This window comes from Bactrocera dorsalis, chromosome 5, assembly GCF_023373825.1.
Source record: "Bactrocera dorsalis isolate Fly_Bdor chromosome 5, ASM2337382v1, whole genome shotgun sequence".
Lineage (NCBI taxonomy): Eukaryota > Metazoa > Arthropoda > Insecta > Diptera > Tephritidae > Bactrocera > Bactrocera dorsalis.
The window spans coordinates 47,092,354-47,105,636 of NC_064307.1; the positions used below are offsets into that span (position 1 = coordinate 47,092,354).

General features: G+C 34.1%; 2 protein-coding genes and 1 long non-coding RNA gene across 9 annotated transcripts in view; 1 reads left to right on the plus strand and 2 right to left on the minus strand.

Annotated features, from left to right (window-relative positions):
• Nucleotides 1-13,283, plus strand: part of LOC105224278 (dual specificity protein phosphatase 15) — a 227,321-nt gene that overhangs the window by 75,316 nt on the left and 138,722 nt on the right. The window lies entirely within an intron of this gene.
• Nucleotides 1-13,283, minus strand: part of LOC125778873 (uncharacterized) — a 114,276-nt gene that overhangs the window by 12,914 nt on the left and 88,079 nt on the right. The window lies entirely within an intron of this gene.
• LOC105224277 (BAG domain-containing protein Samui) overlaps nucleotides 1-13,283 on the minus strand; it is a 31,463-nt gene that overhangs the window by 11,869 nt on the left and 6,311 nt on the right. The window lies entirely within an intron of this gene.

The window sequence follows — 13,283 nt, forward strand, 5'->3', positions numbered from 1 at the left end:
GTTTGGTGTGGTTTGTACGCTGGTGGAATCATTGGACCGTATTTTTTCAAAGATGCTGTTGGACGCAACGTTACGGTGAATGGCGATCGCTATCGTTCGATGCTAACAAACTTTTTGTTGCCAAAAATGGAAGAACTGAACTTGGTTGACATGTGGTTTCAACAAGATGGCGCTACATGCCACACAGCTCGCGATTCTATGGCCATTTTGAGGGAAAACTTCGGACAACAATTCATCTCAAGAAATGGACCCGTAAGTTGGCCACCAAGATCATGCGATTTAACGCCTTTAGACTATTTTTTGTGGGGCTACGTCAAGTCTAACGTCTACAGAAATAAGCCAGCAACTATTCCAGCTTTGGAAGACAACATTTCCGAAGAAATTCGGGCTATTCCGGCCGAAATGCTCGAAAAAGTTGCCCAAAATTGGACTTTCCGAATGGACCACCTAAGACGCAGCCGCGGTCAACATTTAAATGAAATTATCTTCAAAAAGTAAATGTCATGAACCAATCTAACGTTTCAAATAAAGAACCGATGAGATTTTGCAAATTTTATGCGTTTTTTTTTTTTAAAAAGTTATCAAGCTCTTAAAAAATCACCCTATATATGTATTTTAGATATATTAGATTTATTTCAGTTCCGGAATGGGATAGTTAGGGCGTATCACTTAGAGTCGAAGTTCACTTAATTTCATTCGCTAAGAAACTTTGTATATGATAAATTCGACAAAATTTAAATTGGATAAAGAAAATCTACAATTCTATTTTTGGGACTGCTCTAAGTTTAAACACTATGAACTATGCCCTAACTATCATAAATCGCGTCAGAAATTCACTAATACACACATGTACATATGTATGTATGTATGTATATGGCGCATACGGACGTATTTGCCAATAATTGCGTCGATCTAAGCTTTTTTCTTTTCGGAAAATTTTTTCTGGTATTTAAGCACACCCCTAATACATCTATGTATATGCTATAGTGTTCAAGTGCCATAAGTGCGTTTCATTGTATGGAAATGAGATAAAAAAATTTGATATCGGAATTTAAATACCACCCTAATACTCATATGTACATGCGTGTCATATAAAAATAATGTAAGTATTCTCTATAAAAGCATCATCATATACTGAAAATTTTTTATTCGAAAATTTTCTTCTGACGTATAAGCCCCACCCTAATGTTTACTATAGCACATATCTATTCAAGTGCTATAAGTGCGCTCCCCCCAGACAGCGAATTGCTATCACCATTCAAAGTCTATTCAACCCATTAGTGCCTGAGGGCAGCTGCTTTCCATTTTATTCACTCTCCTCGCATAAATTTCGGTATTTTTTTCTCCATTTCTCGAAATTTTTTTGTTTATTTTCAACATTCATTTCAATATTTTGCGATCTTCAAGTGGTCAACGCGTTGCTCGCGGTCTCATTAATTTTGACATGATTTGAAAAGCAAAAGTCGTCTATGTAGCTCTGGCCAATTTTACACATACAAAATGCACTCATACACAAGCATTTTTTGTATTGAAAAATTTTTGCTAAGAAGTGTGGGGTATAAAGAAAATTAATTTCGCTTTTTCCACGAACGCTTCACACTTGCAATTGTGCAATTTCTCTCGCGGCAATCACTCCGCAACAATCTTAAATACTTGGAAAGCTTCCCAGTGTTGTATTTGGTGTGTGCATAAATATTTCACTTAAGCATTTCACTTATTTTCTAACCTCAAATTTCATAATGTTGTCAGATACACTAATTGTTTGTGCGTTTGCTTCAATTTAATATTTTATTTTTTATGAAGAGACGCCTTGGAATCACTTTTATTTTTAAGTGATCTCCTGCTCGCTTTCCGCCCAATGAGCAGCTCCATACTGACATACACGCATATATAGATATATTTATATATTTACTTTTCTCTTGGCATACGACTTGTTGACGATTTCAATTTCTTTACAGTTATTAAATAGCATTTTCTTATTTTATTCCGACATGTTTGCCTTTCTATCCGTCTGTCTGTCCATTTTTTGTCACTTTTATTGCTCGCATCGCTGGCCCAATGCTTTTTGTTTTCATTTCCTTGGCTTGGTGACAGTTGCAGCTGCCAAATTGTTATTATACGGTCAAGGTAAGTCGAAAATTGTTCGTGTCGTCCACCATAAAATTCCATAGAGCCCACTGATGAGTGTATGTGAGATGCTGGGTTGGTTGTGAGCGTTTACGCAAGTGCATTCGTGTAATTTCAACAATTCTCCTTGATTCGTAAAATTTCGTAATTTTTGCTTTTGAAGGTGAGAATATTTTCGGATTTTTTATTCGAGTGAATTTTTGTTCGATTTATGTCTTAATAATTATTTTTTAATTCTTTCAAATTTTTTATCAAGTATTTTATTTTGTTGTTACTTTTTAAAAAAGCATTTTTAAATAATCAATTTTATTTCAATAAATAAATAGTCATTTACTTAATAAAAATTTGAAATATAACTATAAAAAGTGTTTTTTATTTTTTGTATTTTGACAATAGTAAGGGTGCTTTGACAACGAGTAACTTAAAAAAGTAAACTAGTTGCCATATGTGAGCACTTTTTTGTAATTTTCTTTGTTATTAACATTTAGATTTTGAGTAGCATATTACTCCATCACTCATCACTTAATCATGCACTCATCACTTAATAAAATCGGAACTGCAGCGATTAGTGGTTATTCAGCAACAGATATGATCAGTTATGGGCACTTTTCACATAAAAACCCCAAAATGTAAACTAAAATCCAGAATATAACCTTCAGAGGAAGGTGAGAGAACAGGACGCTCTGGACAAAGGGACAGCTGGAGACGGTTACGTAAAGAAAGTCTGGAAAAATTATAATTTTTTTTTTTTATAATTGTGGCTAAAAATGTTTGAGAATATAAAAGGATGTTTTTGGCATATTTTGCCAAATTTAAGAATTAACAGATGATAGTTTTAGATTCCTTTTGTAATGTACGAGGGCTGCTATATATATTTCTGGCCTAATAATGAAAATAGGCATATTTATCCATAGTCCAGAAATATATATAGCAGCCTATGTAATGTACTAAGTTAAATTTAAAAAAGGAATAAAAAAGACAATCGAGAAATAACATCGGGTAAATAATACTTTCATAATTTATTTATTTTTTTTCATTTAACTTCTCTTAAATATTTGTTCGCTTTCAGTTCCAAACTTGTTCTGGAGCATAGGTCGAACAAATTATTAAAGCATTATCTCTTTAGATTAATTACAATTTTCTGTTTTATTACATATTTAACGTTTTCTAACATATTAAAACAATTTCAAAGGTTCAACATTTTTTCAATTTGCCTTCAGATATTTTTATTTCCTGAACAGGGTCAAAATTGCCACGAAGTTTGTGATGCTCAGAGAGAATGTACTTGTACGAGTATATAAATGAGCTGGGTTAATTTAGACATGTTTGTTTATATGCGCACTAATCTCTGTTTTTTAGATACCACATACACATTTTCGGTCAAGAAATATTGCTCAAGACACCGATACGAATTGTTCAGTTCAAAATAGTTATGTACTTAAATTCCCTGGGTAAATGATATTTAAAAAAAATGTATTTTGCTGTTATGAATATTAAAAAAGAGAGAGATATGGTGCTTGAAAATCGTCGGGCAAGTGTTAGAGAGATGGCAGGAGAGTTCGGCATGTCTCGCGAGTCGTTCGAATGATTTTGGTTGATATTTTGGTTATGAAACGAATTCTTCTTCGATTCGTCCCGATAAAGCTAAATTTTTTTCAAAAATAGTACCGTAAACAGGTATTTTGGACAAGCTTGATAGTGCGAATTCCGATACCACATTCATTGAGAGCATTATAATTGCCGATGAGACATGGGTTTATGAGTTTGACATGCAAGAAAGTCAAAAATCATAGGTTTCAGTCGATCGAAGACATACAAAAAGAGAAAAAAGAGCTGAAGGCCATCCCATAAAGTGCTTATGAAAAGTGTTTGGAAGACTGAAAGATTGGTGGGGATTACTTTGAAGTCGAAAAAAAATATTGATAAATAATTAGATATTTATTTACAATTTCCGGGATTTTTGTCCCAATGTATACATACATATGAATGAATGTAGCTGCCAACTGATCAAAATCAAGTTCTTAAATGAGAAGTTTTTTTTTATTTTTGCAGCATATTCGAATTTAACGTTTGTTATTGTTTATTTAATTCAATTTTATTTTACTTTATATCTTTCATTACATATGACGTTATTTTTTTTAATATAATATTTTGTAATTTTGTTTTAATTTATTATATTTGTTTTTGCTTTAATTTAATTTCATTTAATTATAATTTATAATAATTTAAGTCAATTAATTTGTTTAATTAAATTTATTTTGCTTTTTTTATTTGCTTTATCACATTTAATATTTTTTATATTTACTTTTAAAATATTTACATTGTGAGCAGCATTTCAAAGCTTTATATTTTATTTTAATTATACCTCACAAATTTACATGATTTATGTCTGTCTCGTTGATTCAAATAATGACAACAGCAAGGAAAATTAACAAAATAAAATAAGAGTAAATAATTTGCGCTGCCTATAAATTATGCACACACACGCACCTATGTACATATGCACATACTGTCGAGGTATGCATGAGATCGTCGGGTCGAACAAAGTAAACTAGTGAAATTCGCGCTTACACTCGATGCTATTTTTAAGCTATTACCGGTTGACCAGTTGCCCAGTTGCCGACAGCAAACAAGAGGCGAACGGATCACGTAGCTTCGTAAACATATCTACCGATATTTGTGTGCATTCATTTGCAATACATCTGTGTGGGTGTGTGTATGTAGAGATGTGTGTTCCATATTCAAAATAGCCCATTGCGAATTCATAGCTTTTTTGCGGCTTGAACGCGTTGTTTGAACTTTTGTTTACATTTCAAATTCACGCATGAAATGTGCGAAACGAGAGGAAATGAATGACATGCAAATAAAGAAAGAATGTAAACAGTGGGAAATGCGAATAAACAAAATTAAAGTCATTTTTAGCATTTTGCAAAATAATTATTGCCAATAATGATTAATTTTCTGTATTTATAGGTAAACATATGTATGTATATATGTATATGTGTAAAGCTATATGTAAATATGCAATATATACTTTATTACATATTCAAATCAATTGCAAATTTTAAGATACATACTTGCTTTTGAAAAAAATTAAAATACTTGTATACATATAAACCACCCTGTATAATCAAAATGGCGTCATTATATGCCTTTTTTGCGTAATTATTTATTATTTTTATTTAAAAAAAAACCAAATTAAATTTCTATTAAAATTATTCGTGATACTTAGCACTTTTCGTGACAGTTGAGACGTTAAAATACAAACGACAAACCAATTAAATAAGACCAATGAATAAATTTCACGAAAGTTATAAAGAAATCAACTTAATTTAAAATCATTTTATAAGCTAAAGTTTATAGCGTGCAATTTGACTAACTAACTGCATATCTATTGCGCCAGAAATTAATAAACAGTTGCTTTAAATTTTATATACCATATAATATGTTAGATGGCATACATATTATAACAGTTTTTTTTTCACCTAACGGTTATATATGCCACCTTAACCTAATCGACATAGATATACATATGTAGATTATATACATATGATCAGGATGACGAGAAAAGTTGAAATCCGGGTGACTGGGGTATCAAGGGGCAACTGTGGGCTAAAAATTTTGAAAAAGTGGGCATGGTCCTGCCCTCTATTTGGATTAATGTTAATATCTTATAAATCACTTAAGCTACAATAACCAAATTCGCAATAAATCTCTTTAGCACCCCTGTCGACGTTGTAAAAATGGATGAAATCGGAAGGTAACCCCGCCCGACCAATTTCGACTAAATTTAGTTCATGGCATTCTTCTCACATTCCTATGTTACAGTGCGAAATCGGTCGGCAACCACACCTACTTCCAACAAACAATCAAATTAATATAACGGTATAAAACTTTGGCATAATAATGCCTTTAAAGTATACCAACTTATGACTAAAAATTGTCCAAATTCAACAAAAAGTGTTGAAGCCCCTAGATACCGAATATGTGAATTCCAGTATGTATAGTTGACTTTTGATCGAAAATATCAAAATAAGGAGAATTCAATTGAAATTCAAGGAGCATCGTTTTCTAATAACAGTATCTTTGTATATAAAACTAGGTTGAATCAGGTCTATACTTCTCTGAGCCCCCATTACCTATTATAAAGATTTTCGAACTTCCGGCAGTCGTAGCAGTGTATCTTTCTGCCTAAAAGAGGTAAAATCGGGTGAAAACCTGACCTAGCCCCCATATAACTAATATCACGAATTTTGAACATCCCCCTGATGTTACTCCATATGATTGGTAATTGTATGTGAGGTAGCTTATGAAACTGCGGGAACATGTTTTAGTATGTGGCATGTTAATAGTATATAGTATTGGCAAAAATAGATAAAACCGGGTTAATACTACCCCCATATCCCATATTCTACATATGTATAAAGATTTTCGTTCTTTAACAAACCTTTTGTCTAATATGTCGGTCAGTGTATGAGTATGAGCTATGTATATACCATAAAGTGCAAAATGTCAACCTCCGAACCTCTGTCATTTTGCACCTTCAGCTGTGGACTTATTTTTAGTGCTTTCTAGCATTCACGAAGTAGATTAAATAACTAAGCTTATAGGAAAGTTCTGTTAAGTCCAAATAAGAAAAAATTTCTATAAATTTAATGAAAAATGTACAGCTAAAAACTTTAATCCTTCAAATTGACATTGATTGCTTCTTAATATACTATTCAATTCTCAACTCAACAAATATTGTTAGTTCTCCCAAGGCTTTCTATACATATACTGCTAAGCATTGTATTACAAACTTTCTTGGAGTTATAGTAATAGAAGTTACGCCAAATATTTCAGATCAAAAAGTAGTGAAGTATCAAGTATGATGATACCGACTCCTCAATAATATGTTACTTAAAATCTTAATGAAGAGGAAATGGGATTACCTTCAAAACCCATAATTGCTGAGAGAATATAAGAATCGAGGACTGAGAAGGAGATTTGATTCGAATTTAAGTGGAATCACTACAGCAAATTATATTTTGGGTTTTCGAAAAAATATACTTTTCTGTTTTAAGATAAAAAAATGACTAGAATAGATTATTTTTGTATTTCCATTTTTACAAAGGAATCACTAATTTTTTAAAGTTCTCCAGTACCTGAGTATTCTGGAAGGTAGAATCTTAGGTTAAGATAAAATTTGGGGGAAAAAAAAAATTTGGAAAAATAAATATCAGAAGACAGCGTAAGTATTTTGTGGAATTGGTAAAATTTGGACAATTAATAGATAATTAAAAAAAAAATAAATAAATATGTGGGTAGTGAGAGAACTTAGAAAACTAAATAGACAATAAAAATTGCGAACAACCAGATACCATGAAAATTGTTAGATAAAATCAAAACGAGGCCAGGAAATATACTGATGTACATATGTATACCACAGAAAAACAAAGAACTAAATATGTAAATATGTATATCTCTATAAATTATAAATACACAATCTATGCCCACACAAGTGTTATGCCTTCGTTCGACCAGCCCACAACCAAAATCAGCAAGATCATAGCGACATAGTCAGACGTAAACTCCCACACGAAAACAGTTAAGAAATGGAAAAATATATATTATTTATACTCGTAGCAACGTCATTAATTGTTAGAAGCGAGCAGCGCAGTGGGAGCGGGTTAGGAGCTGAGCTGACACATGCGCTGACGTTTAACGTTTGTGGACCGCTGACGTCTCCAATGAGAACGGAAGTGCGAGAGTTTGCCGAAATGAGTGGGATGAGAGAGAGAGAGAGAGAGAGAGAGAGAGCACAATAGATTTTTAATATGAGCGCATAATTCTTTAGCGATCGACAAGTTATCATGGCGCACCACAAAACTACAATTTATTTGCACGCGAATGTGTGTGAGCAGTAGAAGGCAGCACTTGCTGTAAAATTATGAAGTTGATTGAGTTATGCATAGAATTGATTTCTCATATATGTATGTATGTAACACATAACAAATCAAAATTAAATTTTTTTGCTCTCTTTATTTATGCAACAAACTACAAGCTGTCATTACTTCCAAGAAAAATAGAATATACTTCTCTTCTTCATACTTGTTAGAACGCCACACGTATCAGACACTTGACGTTGCATAAATCATAGAAATGAGCGTTTGGCATAAAAATAAAACTAACAAAAACAACTTTTCAAACAATGAAAACAGCTTAAGATGAAAAGCGCTCTTTGCTGGCGCTGTGGGTTTCGCAAGCATTGCAAAAATAGTGTAGATGACTCACAGCCTTAGAGCTGCGAAATGCCACTGTGTCAATTAGTCAACACACACATGGATACTCACACTCGCTCTCATACTAGTACTCACTAATTCATCCGAGCGAGCGTGTGTGGAGGCAACAAAAACTTGTCCAATAGTAAATGCCGCTTCTGCATTATCGCTAGCATCTAGAATCTAGAATCTAGTATAATAGAAATACTGGTTCGCAGCATTTGTGTGGTGGCATCCACATGCACCGATATCTTAATTGAGAATCCCATAAAATCGTGGCGAATTAAATTACTTCAAAGTAAGTGGCTAGAAATGTTTTGCTTGTGCCCGTTTTGAGTACTTCCGTCGCCGCTAGATAATCTATTTGACGATTTTTAATAGACACCCATAACTTACAGCAGCGCTATGAAGATGTGTGGATATTATGTACAAATACTAGGGTGGACTGAACTTTGGCAGGGATGTTTGAAGAATTTGTAAATCTGTTGATTAAGGTCTTACCAAATGATTATATGTAGCGTGTAAAACCTGAACTGACAATTGTCAAGAAATACATTTGAATCTCATATGTGTATATGACTCGAAGATACAAATACAATCGGAACCACTAAGAACCGAGAGGTCTGCATGTGGTCTACCTAGTGACAAAGATCAATTTAATTCGAGATAACCCATACGAAACTGGCTTATCTATCCCAACTTAACAGGATATAATTAAAACCAAGCCAACCAAACTAAAGTAGTCTGACTTCATCTACAAAGAAATATGTTTATTTTTTGAATCAGCAGCTTACTTTGAGTGATATTGTTGTCAGAAAGATTAACATAAACTAACTTTCAACTCAAACAGGACTCTGTTAGTATTTTTTTTTAGCAAATTTGACTATTTCGACTCTTTTACGACTTCAACCCATTGTGAGTAGATGCTGAGGCCTTCTCAAAGCAGATCTAATAGTCTAATCCAGAGGCTTAAAACTAGCTGTATATAAGCGGTACCGTCGAGTGATTGAGTAATTTAAGGACAAAAATACCGAACTATATTTAGTTACTGAACTTGTTAGATTTTTTTTTTTTGATCTCACAGATCTTAAGATGAATAGAGACTATCCCGATTACTTTGAAGTAGACGAATGTTCCAAATTGCAGTGTACCATCCTCCATTTTCGTACAATTAGAGACGGTACCAATACCAGGCTTCGGTATAGGGAAACTAATAACACGAATATTTCTAATGGATGATGTGAATAATGTTTTAAAGAAGTTTGTAAAGGGTTAATTTCGAAAACATGCCATAAGAGATGAAAATAAGTAACTAAGTTATTGCATTGCACATTTTCGTTTCCAAAGAAAATATCATGTGCGTTTCGTTAATATCTAAGATCCCACTGATCGAAGTGTAGCCAAAAACGATCCAACCAATTTAACCGGTGCAGATCATGTTGGAGAGAGTACCGAAGCGAACCGGAGCGGATACAATTGAATGAAGGCGTTTTTTCATCCGCCGGCCCCATTCTAATGTGCACTCACACACCCTCCAACACACATACTTTCATATATTTATTAGCAGTTCTCTACCGTATTCGCACGCTTCGGTAGCTCAATGCGCTAAATCGTCAATATATTGTTCTTATTTGGATTTAATGGCGCACTTGAGTTCACTACGCCATCGTTGTTGTTGTTACTGTTGTTTTTGTAAGTGTTGTTGTTTGTGTAGTTGCTGTTGCCCATAGTTAAGCAACTTCAGTGTTATATCTGTTGCAAATGCAATTAACGTTATGCAATACGAGCACCTCACACACACACACACACACACATCAAACAAATTAACGGCACTCCCATTTATCCATTCACCCATTTTCTATGCATTCCACTCGACAAAGTTGTGCTTTGTGCGAACGCCGCACTGCCACCCCCACGCTCGCCCCACCGCAATTCTTTCCACCTTCGGCTGCCGTTAGACTTTGGACTCACTTCTGTTGTACATGCACAAAGACCTTTATAGTATACGTTCATATGTGTGCGTGTTTACGTTTTGCACTATTTCTCCAGCTAATTTATTGATTCTATTGAGTAAGTGGCGCATTTATCGCATTCGCTTTGTCGGTTCGGTTCGACTGCAAACTCGGTTAATTTCACCTAAACAGCAATTAACTAAATTGGCTTGAGCTGAGTTCAGTTCGCTAAAGTTTTCGCAATTACCTTGCAAGGTAATCGACTAACGGTTAATTAGGTTAGTTTTCATTAACCGTGAATCGGGGTAACGAAGGTCAGCTAACAACTTGTCAAGAAAGAAGAATTCCGTATCGATCAAATAGGTAGCTCAACACAAAGAGCATGTGAGTGCGGTGGATAACAATAATATATGTATCTCCCTGGAATTATCATTGTTCTCTAAGCATTAATATTGATCTGCATATTTGGGGGTATCCAGCACGACCCGAAAATCAAGAGATATTGGGTGTGTAGTGTCTCAAGTCCGATACGATCTAAACTTATGCAAAAGGGTATAGCGCCTCTCAGATCACAATCACGATCAAAGATTTCTGTAATACAGAAGACAGAGACTCTCGCATTTGGGCATGAAACGCGGAGACATCTTGTTGAGTTTAAGATGAAGGGGACAATAGTTTGCCAGCCAATAAAATCATCGAATTTCTCTTGTTTTCTCTTATTACTCCAGTAATAAGGTCACTAATAAATATTATTATGACCTATTGGAGAAATCTATTTTGCAACGGTTATGAAATTGGTAGGGGTAAACACCTTTATACTAAAGGCTTCTTGTCTGGCATTGTACCCATTCTGTGAACTTTTAGTTAAACGTTTGAGTTAAACTGATTTTCAGCAAAACTTGCAATAAATCTGCATGAATACGCCGACTTTTCAATTCTTTCTCGTACGTAAATAAAAAAAGATTGACAAGAACTTATACTTATATAGTATGTTTCATATAAGGTAAATAACCACATACTATACATATGTAAGTGTCTGAACTTCATTGTCAACAATAAAGTTAATATCTTAAACTAACATTCAAGTCATACCAACTTATCTTATCTTAGCTGGTTGATATCAAAACCCGAGTAAACGGGTTGGAATATTTCACTTTTAATGTTATTGTTTTATTAACAATTAAATATTTGTAGAATCTTCTCGTATGTGTATTTAGATTGTGTTATCTGGTGATCACAATATAAAGTCAATAAAGAAGACAACTAAGAGGTACTTTATCAACACTATAAGAAGTTGAGATGTGCATCAAAGATTACTTTAGACTAAGTTATGGTTTTCGAAGAAATAGAAATAATCCTTATAGTGTACTTCTTTCTTTCTCTTTATCTCTTTAAATAGATAGTTTATCAAATTGCTTTGATGACTGGCATAACTCACTTTCTTTATGATTGACAAGTGAAAATAATACTCCTACATTTTCGTATTTAAAGGTTTGACGGTACAATACTAGATGGAAGTAACTGAGTTTAATATTGTATAATAATTTTGAGCTAACAATATTTAGGGAATAAAAACTCTTGTCAACAGGTGCTACTTCAGACAGTGTAGGAAATTGAGAAATAAAGCCCTCTCTCGACGTACAAAGATCAAACTCTATAAGTCACTCATTATTCCCGTCCTGCTATATGGTGCAGAGGCTTGGACGATGACAACAACTGATGAGTCGACGTTGCGAGTTTTCGAGAGAAAAGTTCTGCGAAAGATTTATGGTCCTTTGCGCATTGGCAACTTAGGCAGTTAAAAGTATTCGACGCAGTACTCGCCGGGGGAAGCAGAGGAAGAGGAAGACATGCACTCCGTTGGAAGGACCAGGTGGAAAAGGACCTGGCTTCGCTTGGAGTATCCAATTGGCGCCACGTAGCGAAAAGAAGAAACGACTGGCACGTTGTTGTAAACTCGGTTATAACGCATCTACGGTGTCTACGCCAAAAAAGAAAACGGAAGATACATTTATATATATTGTATATAGGGTCTCCAAAAATTTTAATACACTGTTGAAGGCATACAAATTTGTGTTGAGGGCTTCACACAAGGCCATACCAAAAGGGTGAGAGAACTGAAAAAAAATGTTTGGCATAAGCAGTGCATTATCTTTAATCTTTCATCCCCAAGGATAATATTGATGAACTAATATTTGGAAAAAGGAAGCGAACAAAACTTATGAAGACGACACCAAAAGGGTAGCCACTGCAGAGACCTAACAAAATAGAAAAGCAGCAAAGAGAAGGGTGAAAAGTTCTCCTGTCTTTGGACATCTTATCCTGGAAAAATATTTGTTGAACAAACCTAGTATTTATATACATATGTATGTATGTACATTCTTGCATTGAACCTGTTGAAATACTTATTTACAATAAATTTTCTATATGGACTTCCTAAATGTATTACAGTATTCTATAAACATCAGAACTAAATTGTTGTTCGATTGCATTTGGCGAGAGAAGTCATAAAATAATTTATATGTATATTGGGATTACATAAATAAAAGTGCACACATACATAGACACATTCATACTACATAAACTATATACCCCATATTTCCATGTTTCACCTCCAACTGCGTGCGATTGCACAATTCTCTCACATTAACCATGAATATAACGAGCCCATCGATTATGTGCGGCAACAACAATTTCAACTACAACAAAAAATGTGAAAAAATAAATATACAAAAGTGAAATGAAAAAGGGAAGCAGCCATAAAAAAGTACCGAGATGACCTTGCCGCACTGACGCCCAATTTTTGAAGCTTGTCGCTTACCGAAAGGCGGCAGCGGCACAAAAACCAACGAGACGTAACGAGAGAGTGACAGCAATTATATGCGTGACCTTGGGCGCACACGGAACACGCAATGGCAACGGTGCACACACCAATACATGTGAA